We start from the raw sequence: 12,081 nt of genomic DNA on the forward strand, positions 1-12,081 counted from the left end.
CAAGCCTTTTAAGGAATCAGAAGCCTGCATTTATGAAGGACAAAGACACAAGCCAATGAAAAACATGGGGCGCAAGGGGTTTCTCTTCCATACTCTACTACAACAGATCGCCAGAGCAGCACACATGCTCTGGCTTAGGCTTGACCTAAAAAGGCAGCCAGCAAAACTGCTAATGCCCTCTTACTGGAAATCATGACCCTGCCATGATTCTGGTAAAGTTAGAGAGAAATGCCTTCTGCATTGCTAACTTATTGCCAATTATAACCTGGTAAACTTGGTAAAAGTATTAATATTCAGCCATCAATAAAATCAGAACATTTTACATGTTCTGTTATGTTGATTTTTATGGTGCACTAAACACCCAAGAGGGTAACCAGGAGCTTGGGCAAGGTGTTCGGTTACAAGGTGCTTACATTAAGAGACATGTCTTTAGCTTCTTGCGGAAGTCAAGAAGTAAGGAGGAGGCTCTGACATTTTTGGGAAGATAAATATTTGCTCCAAATGTATTTAGAACAGGTTTTAGTTTGTTTAAAAACAATATGTTGTTCTCCTGAGCAATATTTATACCGGCTATCATAAAAATATGCTCTTGTATTGCTCTTTTATTGCCATGGCCTTAGGCTGCTCTTTTTTTGCATGGGTTTGCAAATCTGGCTTTACTCCGGAGTTGTACAGACTAATGGGGATCTTGCCTGTACTAAGTTACCAGAATGTGTAATGCTTGGTGGGGAATGGGTGAAGAGTCAGCACATTGATATGTTGAAATAGCTGCCAGATAACTCCATGCTATGTGAGGCACATTCAGCCAGTTTGTAAGCAAGCAGGACCTTGCATTGTGGGACTAGTAGTTTCCGACTGTAGGTGTGGCCATAGATTTCCTATAAAAAAAGTGCTGCAAACTGAAACACCATTGCTAGGGGAAGTCTTACAAGTAGCATATGCTTACTTGGCAGATAAATGCAGAGGATGGTAAACCTGCCGGTGCCATAGATGAGAATCTCAACAGTTGCATAGGATTCATTTTGATGAAGAGAATCAAAGAATCACACTTCCATCCACGAACCCTGATCAAAATCACTTCTATAAGCTTAGGAAAACATGCTTGGGATCCACTATTCCTGTACTATCTGTACACGTTCTATTCCAAAATGATTTCAAACGTAACTCATGTTGAAAATTGTGCAGCTGGCACATTGTTCTGTGGTGCAGTAAAATGTACATAATTACAACTGATCTGTTAAAAGGAGCAACGGGTTGTGTAGAAGTTGTTGTTGCAGAGGCCGCCCCCGAATGGGGCCTCGAGGGCCGGTGTCATCATGGCCACCGAAGTCCACAAGGAACGGATCCGGTTTGCGCTGGTCAGCACTGCCGGGAATCGCCGCGCGGCGAAAAGCCCTCTCCTCCCCCTCCCCCAGAACAAAGGGAAGAAGAAAAGAGGGAGGGGGATATAAGGCAATGCTCTGGATGGGCAGCTCACCTTTTACATCAGGGAGCTGGGGGAGCGGCCCCAACGATTTTTGAGTTGCTGCTAAATGGTGTAAGGAAGCCGCTTTTCCCCATCTAGCTTCTTGTCGCTGCCGTGACCTCAGAACAACGAGGAATGACCATTGGAGGACGGCACGGCCCCCTGCCAGGGCATGGAAGGTCGGGGTGGAATGGACGGAGGCCTGAGGTCGAGAGAGGCAGGCATGACCCCCAGCTCCCCAGGCAGCGGATGGAGATGAAGAGGCTCTCAGCAGCCGGCGTCGACCCCAGTGTCTTGGTACGGGCTCAAGGAGTGAGGAGTGGTGGCGTTGCATGCTGGCCACCTTCTGCTAGAACTGTGTTAGATTTCAAACAACAGGAGAGCGTACCGCGGTCCAACGGGCCCCGCCCCTAGAATAATAGTCTTGCCCCGTCTTTCTTAGCACTTAGAGTAGAGGCAAGGTATTTAAAGGAACCAATGTTGATAGCCGCTACTGCAGCTTTCTCGAGCGCGCGCGCAGTAGGTAACCTTCACCAGCACCTCTTGGAGGGAATGTGCGGGAATCCCTGCAATGGGCTAGGCGGACAGGCCTGAGGGAAGGAACCGCGCGCACGTTGGTCACCTTCGGCTACACCGGTAAATTAACAGCAAATTGTACCACGGCCCAGCAGCCTCAGGTGTGGTAATAAATGTTTGGCCCTGACGGGCTTACCACTACAATTATTTGCAAGGGCTAAAAGAAACCCACTGTAGCGCCACATACTAAAAACAGGAGGGAGGCAGAATACAAGCCTCCTCTGCTGCTTTATTGAGCAGGCTGGCATGCTGGGGCATTCTACACAACCTTTGAGATAGGATGTACTGGAATCCCTGCGATGGGCAATGCCGCCAGGTCGGTGGGAAAAAAAGGGGGGGTGATGGACGGAGCATCTGAATCAATCAAACACTCACACCCAGTCAAAAGATCTGGGCTTAATCCATCACTGTTCTTTGGCCAGTGGGAAGGCATCTCTGGCATGCTGGAACTTTTGGCTAGACCTTTTTTTTCTCTTATACTTCAAAATAACAGCAGAGCGTACCGCGGTTCGGTGGGCCCGGCCTTTATAATAATTGTCACCCATGACTTTATTGGCACTCATCTATCAGTCACCAGCACTTTTGGGATGGGATGTGCTGGAACCCTTGCGCCGGGCAAGGCACTGAGGGAAGGCACCACTTGCGCCGGCCATAATGGCACCCTAGGCGCAAGTACTGAAACACGATCCTGTCAGCAGCCAACGTATCATTGTGGGGTAAACAATAAGCAGACCGGCACGGAGTTAGATATTTTATAACTGCGAGAAAGTGGCATATAGGGTGCAAATGCCGATACGCTAAGAAAAAATACAAGAAAAGCATGACATTTGTTTGGTCTAAAGGAATATGTGTTGTGTAATGTAACTGGTGCCCATGTGAAGCACTCTGTGTTTGCGTTATACAAGCCCGAAACATGAGCTCCCTTGGGGTTGAGCTTCTATTTATTTAAGCATTTTGATATAGCGCAGATTTTCCCCGAAGGTGTCAGTGCGCTGTACAATACCGTTCGACCTGCGGGTGCCTCAGCAGAAACATGGTATGGGGAAAGTAAACATTTGGGCTGCACTGGGGTCCAGCATAGAGCACCAGAGCATGTCTATTTCTGAATGCAGACCGACACATTCAGGGAATGAATGTACTAGCAACCACTTAGCGCATGAAAGCAAAGGGCTCTGTGCCTACAGATGCCGAATCAAGTAATTCATTAGCTTTACAGCTTAGGGCCTTATCACCCTGAATTCGCCCGATCTCAGAAGATAAGCAGGGTTGGGCCTTGTTAGTACTTGGATGGGAGACCTCCAGTTGCTGTAAGCTTGAGTTTTCTGGGTTTTGATATTAAAGTGAGTTAATCTGTGGAGCTGGCATCCAGCGCTGATGGAAGTATCCCCTTTGGTGATATCCGAGTGGGTCAAAAACTAATCAAAGTTTCTCTGACCTTTCCTGTTCTCTGGAACATGAGTGGACATGGCTGGAAACTATTCAACCCGCAATTAGGCGAGGAAGTTGATAGAAACACAGAGCTTTTAGTAGGAAATAAAAATAATAGCCCCCCCGCACTTCCTGCAATCAAACACCCTAATCTAATGGTTGAATAAGACCACGTGGGGGGCAGGTCACCGTAAGACCGTCCCGTGGCAGACGAGTTCTAGTCAGGTCCTGGGGACTTACGATTTTCCTTGTGCAAGGTAATTGGCACCAAGGCTGGGTAACGGTGGGGAACACCATTGCAACAAACGCTGATTAAAGGCAGGTACCCTTGAGGCCCAGGAACAGTTCTGAACACAAGCGCACTACTAGAAATAGATGGAGCAGTACTGGCATTCGGTATCCGTTATCACCGGGTCTAACGAAAACCCTCCAATGGCTAACCAAGAATCACCTGAAGCTAAAACCGATTTCCTACTGATAACACCCCAGAAAAGCAAACTAAAGATAGCAGAATGGTCCAACCGTATCACTGCTCTAAAGTGTACTCTGAATATTGTTGACTCTACTAAATCACTGGGTAATAATCTGGACAAAAACCTAAACATGTCAGCACACATCAACACAATGGTAAAAAACGCCAGGTTCCACTTAAGCTACTTGCGAAAACTAAAATCATTCCTAAATAAAACAGACCTTAAAACAGCAGTTCAGGCACTAGTCAAATCAAGGATCGAATAAGGTTGCACTACCTTGGCGGAGCTCCTCAAGATCTCAACACCCCCATTGAAAGCATGTCTTAATGCAGCCACTAGACTTATTGCGGAATCCAACAAATTCAACCATATCTCCCCTCACTTGAAAGCACTGAACTAGCGTCAATGGTCAAGCGTTTAGAACATTCTTGACTCCAGTCTAATTACGTCATTGCTCTTTAGGTGCTTCCTTCTCCTTGACATTTTCAAGGTGGAGTGTGAATAGTCAGGTTGTGCAAAATGCATGGGTTCGAAAGTTATGCAGGCCTGTTTCAGTTTTATTCTGGATACTAATGGAGGTGGGGGGTGTTCTTTCAGAACTGAGGTGGTCAAACTTTCAATAGCTTGATACTAACATTGCTACAGAATGAAAGATAGCAGTGAGTGGATACAACTGTCACAAACGAAAAGCATGCATCTGAAGGATAGCAACGTCCATACCTAATGTAAGTTTAACTTTTGTATTAGGTGTAAGGTTTCTGAATGTAACTGTGTAAAAGGGGAACAGAGTTTGGAAAGAGCCCCGTTCTCCAGACGTTTTTGGTACAGGGGCATAAAGGCTTATAGGTTGTCCTGCAGATATACATTCGGAGATGTTTTAAGGCATGAGAAAAGTGGGCTCCAGCCCAAAGCACAGCCTCCCAGAGGGCACCCTAGTAGAGTCAGCTCTATTATGCAGAGTGACAGAGTCTTGCCCTGATAAATTTGAATAATTCTTCAATAGATAGTTTTAAATGCTGATCACCCGCAGTATGTTTCCATCGTGTGTTCATTTTTTGGCATGGTCAGTTACATACAAGACTTTGCCACTGTAAGTGCTCCGTTGAGATATTTGACACAAAAAAAGTTTTGTTTCATTGGTCACATGAATTTGAGAAAAGTTTCAAGAAAATTAAACAAGCCATTGAGAAAGCTGCTGAAATGGCATATTTCAATATAAAGCTGCATACAGAGGTTGTTGTTGACGCCAGCCCAGTTGGGTTAGGTGCTATCCTTCCACAGCACAATGGACACCGAATGCTCGAAGGCATATTGTGGTATATGCAAGTAGAAGTTTGGCCCAAACAGAATATGCTTACTCACAACCTGAGAAAGAAAGTTTAGCTGTGGTATGGGCTTATAAACATTTCCATATATTACTGTACGGAAAACCTTTTATGATGGTCACTGATCATCAAGTTGTTCTGACTACATTTTGAAATCCAAAGGTCAAAATACCTCCTCACATTGAATAATGGGGACTACGGTTACAAGAGTATGATTATACAATTGTGCCTCATCCAGGGAAGGATCAGAACCCCGCTTACTACTTTTACAGAGTGTTTATACAAGGTTACGATACTCCACCCAAATTGGCTGAGACCCATATCAACTTCTTTGTAAAATACAACACACCAGCTTCCATTTTGTTATCCCAGGCTATCACTGCCTTAAGCTATGATAGTGACATGTTATAGCTGAAGGATATAATTACACATCAGTCATTGAACCAATATACTCAACCACTCACCAGTGATGGTGAATATCAAAAGTACAAATATGTCAAGGATGAACTGTCCATAACTCAGCAAGGAGTTATACTACAAGGGTAAAAAATCTGTATTCCGGACAGTCTGAGAGAGAAAATAATTGAAGTAGCCCATGAAGGACATCGTGGAATTGTTGCCACAAAATTGTCTCTCTGAGACCGAGTTTAGTTTTCTATCCTTAATGACAGGGTTGAAAAGGAATTAAAGGCCTGTCATTTATGCTCGTCGTTCTACAAAAACTATTCACCAAACCTTGAACATGTCAGAACTCCTGAAGCATTCATGGGAAAAAATAGTCATTAACACTTTTGGTCCACTTGACAATGGACATCATCTATTGGTGATTCTGGATGAATACCCATTATTTCTACTAATTTAAGATCTTTCATCTTCAACTCAAGAATGAGTTGTTAAAACGTGTTATCTTTGCAACATGAGGTCTCCAGCCATGGTGAAGTCTGACAATGGCCTGCCTTTCAATAGTCAAGAGTTCTGATTCTTTTAGAGCATTTGAAAATAAAACATTAAAAGAGCACCCCTCTGTGCCACAAGCCAACAGACTTTTTTAGTGTTTTATGAGTACGTTAAAGAAAGTAGTGCAACATGCCACTCTCAAGAAGCTCAGTTTGAAAACTACATTGAATTCAACCTTGAGAGCTTATCGTTGTCCATGGTGAGAGTCCTGCATCTTTGATGTTCCAGAGAGCAATGAATACCAAGTTACCTCAATGAACCAATCAGAAAAAGAAAGATGAGACAACAACTCATGAGAAGGACTCAAACAAAAGATGAAAGTGTATGCTGACAAAAGACGCCATGCAAAGAACATTGTCTTTAAGAGATGAGATCCAGTGCTCTAATGACAAATGCAGAAAAGGAAATCAATACTCCTTTTGATACAGAACCTTTCCAAGTGGTGTATACTAAGGGACACATTGTGACTGCCCAACACCCTGGGAAGTCTATTACCCAAGACTCTTTTCAGGTGTAATAGTTGAATGAGAGGCTGGTTCTGAAACATCACCAACTGCTGTTGCTTCTAGACCGTTGACATTGATCCTGGTCATCGGTGATGACACCTCCAAGTTTCACAGAGCAACATCAGGTTGAATAATTAAAGTGCCAAGAAGATTGATTAAAGAGATTTGAATTTATATTCCAATCATATAAATATTTTGCAAACAATTGTAATTTTTTATTTAACAGAGGGGGAGATGTGGTGTCTTGTAAATTAGAAATGATTGAACCCTTTGGCTCCAGATGGACTTCGTAGAACTGTGACATGAGTTTTAGAGAGGAATGCACTGAAGGCTGGTTCCGAATGTTGAATTTGCAGTTACACACGGACAAATAAAGATGTGTAATACCATGCTCCAAAAGTGAATCACATTAAATACTCACTATCAGTGACTTATGTTATGGGATCTATAGCCTCTTCAACAAACTCTCAAAAGTCTATTACTAGGAAAATGTCAAATTTTAAATGTGTAATGAGTTGAAATACATTATTTCAGAAGTCAGAGTTGGTTGCTGTTTGTGATATGCCACAAGAAGATATATATCGTATTAAAAAACCAGGAGAGATGTGGTTGGAAAACGACAGAAAGACCTCTTGTTTGTTCATCCACAAGAGATGTAGTTGATCCATTGATGCTGAAATCTGGGGGAATTTTTCTGAAGCCACAACTTACAGTTAACCACATTTGATAGAACTGAAACTACTATTATTATTTTTCTCTTCTTGATTGTTTTTTGCTACAGTTGGAGGTGGAGGCGGGCTATAAACGTATAGCAGATGCCCGGACGTGGTGGATTGCTTCACTGCCTCTGAGCTTATGATGCCTACCTGCTGCTCCTTCTGGGAGTGCTGGGAGGTGCCTGGCTCCCATCCCGGCCGGTGGCCATCTTAGGTAAGCCCTGCCGGCTTTAAATTTAGTTTATGTGTTTCTTTCTCACTATTATTTTCTCACATATTTTTGTTCCTAGTAGTTCCATCTGGGATGGGAACCTACCAGGTTGGATCAGAGCGTCAGGGCTCCAGTTGGTGTTTTGTTACCCACCGTTTTCATTGGTGTTTTAGCTACACCCTCTGTGGAGGTTTGCTAGAAACGACTGGCAGCTGCTTGGATGCAGTGGAGTGCTTCACTGCCTTTGCGCTTGTGATGCCTACCTGCTGCTCCTTCTGAGAGTGGTTGGATTCATAGGCTGGTACTTTCCATGTGTGCACAATAGGTGCTGGGAGGTGCTTGGCTCCTGTCCCGGCAGGAGGCCATCTTAGATGGGCTCTGACAGCTTTTTCATTGATTTTATGTGTTTCTTTCTCACTATTATTTTCTCTCATTTTTATTTTTATTTGTATTTTAGTTCCTAGTAGTTCCATCTGGGAGGTGAGCCTATCAGGTTGGAGTGCAGCATCAAGGCTCTAGTTGGTGTTTTGTTGCCCCTCGTTTTCATCAGAGCTTTAGCCACGCCCTCTGTGGAGGCAAGCTACAAACGCTTGGCAGCTACATGGACGCAGTGAATTGCTTCACTGCCTTCGCGTTTGTGATGCCTGCCTGCTGCAACTTCTGGGAGTGGTGGGATTCATAGACTGTTACTTTTCTTGTATGCGCACTAGCCGATGGGAGGTGCCTGGCTCTCGTCCCGGCCAGCGTCCATCTTAGGTGGGTCCTGCTGGCTTTTTAATTAAGTATATGTGTTTCTTTCTCACTATTATTTTCTCTCATTTTTAATTTCATTTGTATTTTAGTTCCTAGTAGTACCATCCGGGGTGGAGCCTACCATGTTGGAGTGGAGTGCCAGGGCTCTTGTTGGTGTTTTGGTGCCCCCCCCGTTTTCTTCTGAATTTTAGCCAAGCTCTCTGTGCCTTTTCTTGTGGAAACCTGGCTCCATTCAAAGGCCGCTCCGGACAACTTGGAGGCTAAACCTACAGGCTATGCGTTTGTAAGACTAGTTAGACCCAATGGCAGGGGAAGGGGGCTGGCTGTGATCTGTAAACGACATCTTGGCTTCAGTTTCACAGAAGTCCAGATAAATGGCTCTGAGGCGGCCTTTTTTTCAATATCATTGATGAGCCACTGCTCTCTGACAGGTCTTCCAATATATCAGCCTCCTCTGCATGCCTCCCCATTTACTACTGCACTGTTAGACACCATTCCATAATACGCTCTGCGTTATTCCAACTTTCTAAACCTAGGTGATCTCAAACTGCACTTTGACGACTCGGCCTGCCGCACAGCCACCTGCCTTATTGAGAACTTAGGGTTGCTCCACTTCCAACATTTAGTGTTGGACTCTACTTATATCCAGGGTCATAGTCTCAATACCACATTTGGCAACCCATCTCATATCAAGGTAGCCCTCCCGATTCCCACTGTGTGGTCAGACCATTTTTCTATTCCTTTTCAGATCTTTGACACACGCCTGGACCGCCACCATTACACCCAATCAAAGCTTGCAAATGGTCATTGATCACACCAGCTGCCTTTTCGCTAGCTTTGAATTGCAGACCCTTTCGTCTAGACACTGGTCCCCAGGTTGCCAACCAGCAGACTACAGCATGGATTAATGAGGCCTTAGATTCCATAGCCCCCCTGAAAACACAGAACATCACCTGCTCTAGTTCTTCTGCAGAATGTTTTACAGATGATCTCTTACTGAAGAAAAAGGCATGAAAGCATCTAGAACATAAATAGTGCAAGAGCTACTAGATTCCAGATAAAGACATTTACATACGTGCGCTGAAGGAGTGCCATAGGCAGATCAGACTACCCGGACTCAATTCTTTGCTCATAAGATAGAGGGGGTGAAAAACTCCTCTGGTTAGAGTTTCAGACTAGTCAAGTTGCTCACGTCTTCAGAACTCATGTCAGTGGTTAGGACCCCTACAATCACAACTGTAATCAGATTGCTCATTTTTTCGCTGGAAAAATCTCTCCCCTCTATGCCTCCTAACCTGAAAAATTCAAGAACTACAGTTTCCCTCTTCCTGGAATATCACCCTTTTCCCCCCTGGAAGGCTCTTAGAGAAAATGTTGGTGGGGGAAACTTGCTGTCTTGCTGCTAAAATTAAATAAGGATCCCCACTAGACCCAGCCTTACTGGCAATGCTTGAACGAGGTCTTATGGCTATAGCCCCAGCATTATGTACACTGCTCAACCTGTCTCTTGACAACCCCAACTACCACTAAATTGGAAACACGCCATGGTAGTTCCCCTACTTAAGAACCCTCACTCGACCTCCACTAAGCCAGAGAACTTTCGACCAATTTTGATGACACTTGCTAAAGTCCCCAAAAACATGTAAATCAAGAACTAATTAAGTTTATTGATGAGAAAGAACTCCTTCATGAGACCCAATCAGGTTTCAGACCGCATCCCAGCATGGAATCCGCCCTTCTGCTAGCCTCGGAGTCTTCTCTCCATCTTGGCAGATGAAGGCAAGACGGCTGCTCTAGTTTTGCTAGACTTAAGTGCGGCTTTTGTCATTGTGTCCCACTGCCTTCTTTTCGAACGGCTATGGAAACAGGGTATTGGGGGACACGCTCTTGAATGGTTTGCCAATTTACTGCATAACCGCTCCTTCCAGGTAATTCAGAAGCCGTGCACCTCAGAAATCATCTCCTTGCAGCAGGGAGTGCCACAGGGTTTGGCCTTGAACCCAACCCTGTTTAACCTGTATCCGCGTCCCTTGGCAGACATGATCGAACGCCAGGGTGTGAGGAGAGGATAAGGCCTAACGGCTAGGGCGGTCAACTTCAAATCTGTGGAACTGGGGTTGAGTCCCGGCACCGACGCTCAACATCCTATGATTCTGGGCAAATGATTTAATCTCTCTGTGCCTAACAAACAAAAAAATGAATGAGTCTTTGTGTAACACAACTAGTGCTCAAGTAAAGCACTCTTATACCTTTGGGTCAAGTTCGTGCTTTAAAAAAAAAACTTTGGAGGTTTGTGTCCTATCCTAATGATACTCAGTTGATCATCACACTGGCACAAGAAGATGGTAGTATCGCATTTAATTTCAAGACCTGTCTGGTGGACCTCATGGCCTGGAAAGTCTCCAGCTTCCTGAGACTAAAAGAAGTTTTGTGATTGGGAAATAGCCCTTGATATGGTCCTTTGCCTGGTGGCCTAGCAAACTGGGCCCCACTCCAATTCCCAAACCGAAAGTTAAAAATCTGGGTTTCACATTTGACTCTTCCCTACCCTTTGACAGTGAGATTTCTGCCACTGTCGGTACCTGTTTTAGAGTTCTAAAGATGCTCCAAAAGATTCCAGGGATCCTACTGGAGTCAACAAGCCCTGTTGGTATCCCGTCTAGATTACTGTAATGTACTCTACTTTAGGGGCTCCAGAGGCAGGCTGGGGATGGATTCTTCAAAGCGTGCAAAATGCTGCAGCTCGTATGGTATTACAAATTCCTAAACACTCTTCTATAAGTTCAGAACTTGCCCTATCAAGCACGGAGTCTCTTTTAAAGCGCTCTGCTTTGTTCACAGAATACTCAACTAGAGAGGCTTAAGATATATTTTTACTATTATTAAAGCTTACATTCCTAACAGGCCTTCGGAGGCTGCACTGACTGTGGTCTCCAGAATTAACAACATTTGGGGGTAGCTCCTTCAGATTCCTTGCTGCCAAACTCTTGAACTCCATTCCATTAGATCTGAGAATGGAATGGAGCCATCCGAAATTTGGTTCTAGATAAATCAGGCCCCAGTATATGAACACAACTTGAACATGACATCAGGCCCCAGTGATGAAATCCAGGCGAGGGGACACTCCATATGGAGGAACCAAGGGCTTTACAAACCTAACATAACATAACATAACCGCCTCTGTGGGGTTCTGCTGTAATGCTGACTGATCGGAATCCTACTGAACCCATCTGGAATCTTCGTCACTACTTCCATCTGTACTGGACTGATTTGGAATCTTCATCACTACTTCCAGCGAATATATGATTATACCACGATTTCAATTACCACGCATGGCTTTACCACGCGAATTTTACATCGCAAGTGGCTTTACCACGCTGGTATTTACAACGTAGGATTTTACTACGCCTAGAAACGTCTTACCTGCACGTCTTTCTCTACGAGCCCTTACTTCCATCCTCCATTGAAACAAGCGTCAAAACACGTATACCAAAATAAAAAAAGGACTGTTTTTTTGACGTACACGGCACGTCTTTGGGGGAGGCTCTTTCCTTTTTCTTTTAAAATTATGTTCGTTTTTTTTTTAAAGTAAACTGCTTGTTATTTTTTGGGGGGGAGACCCCCCCCAGCCCCCCTCTGCCCCCGCTTGTTATTTTTTGGGGGGGAGACCC

The sequence above is a fragment of the Lissotriton helveticus genome, chromosome 1_1 (assembly GCF_964261635.1).
Source record: "Lissotriton helveticus chromosome 1_1, aLisHel1.1, whole genome shotgun sequence".
NCBI lineage: Eukaryota > Metazoa > Chordata > Amphibia > Caudata > Salamandridae > Lissotriton > Lissotriton helveticus.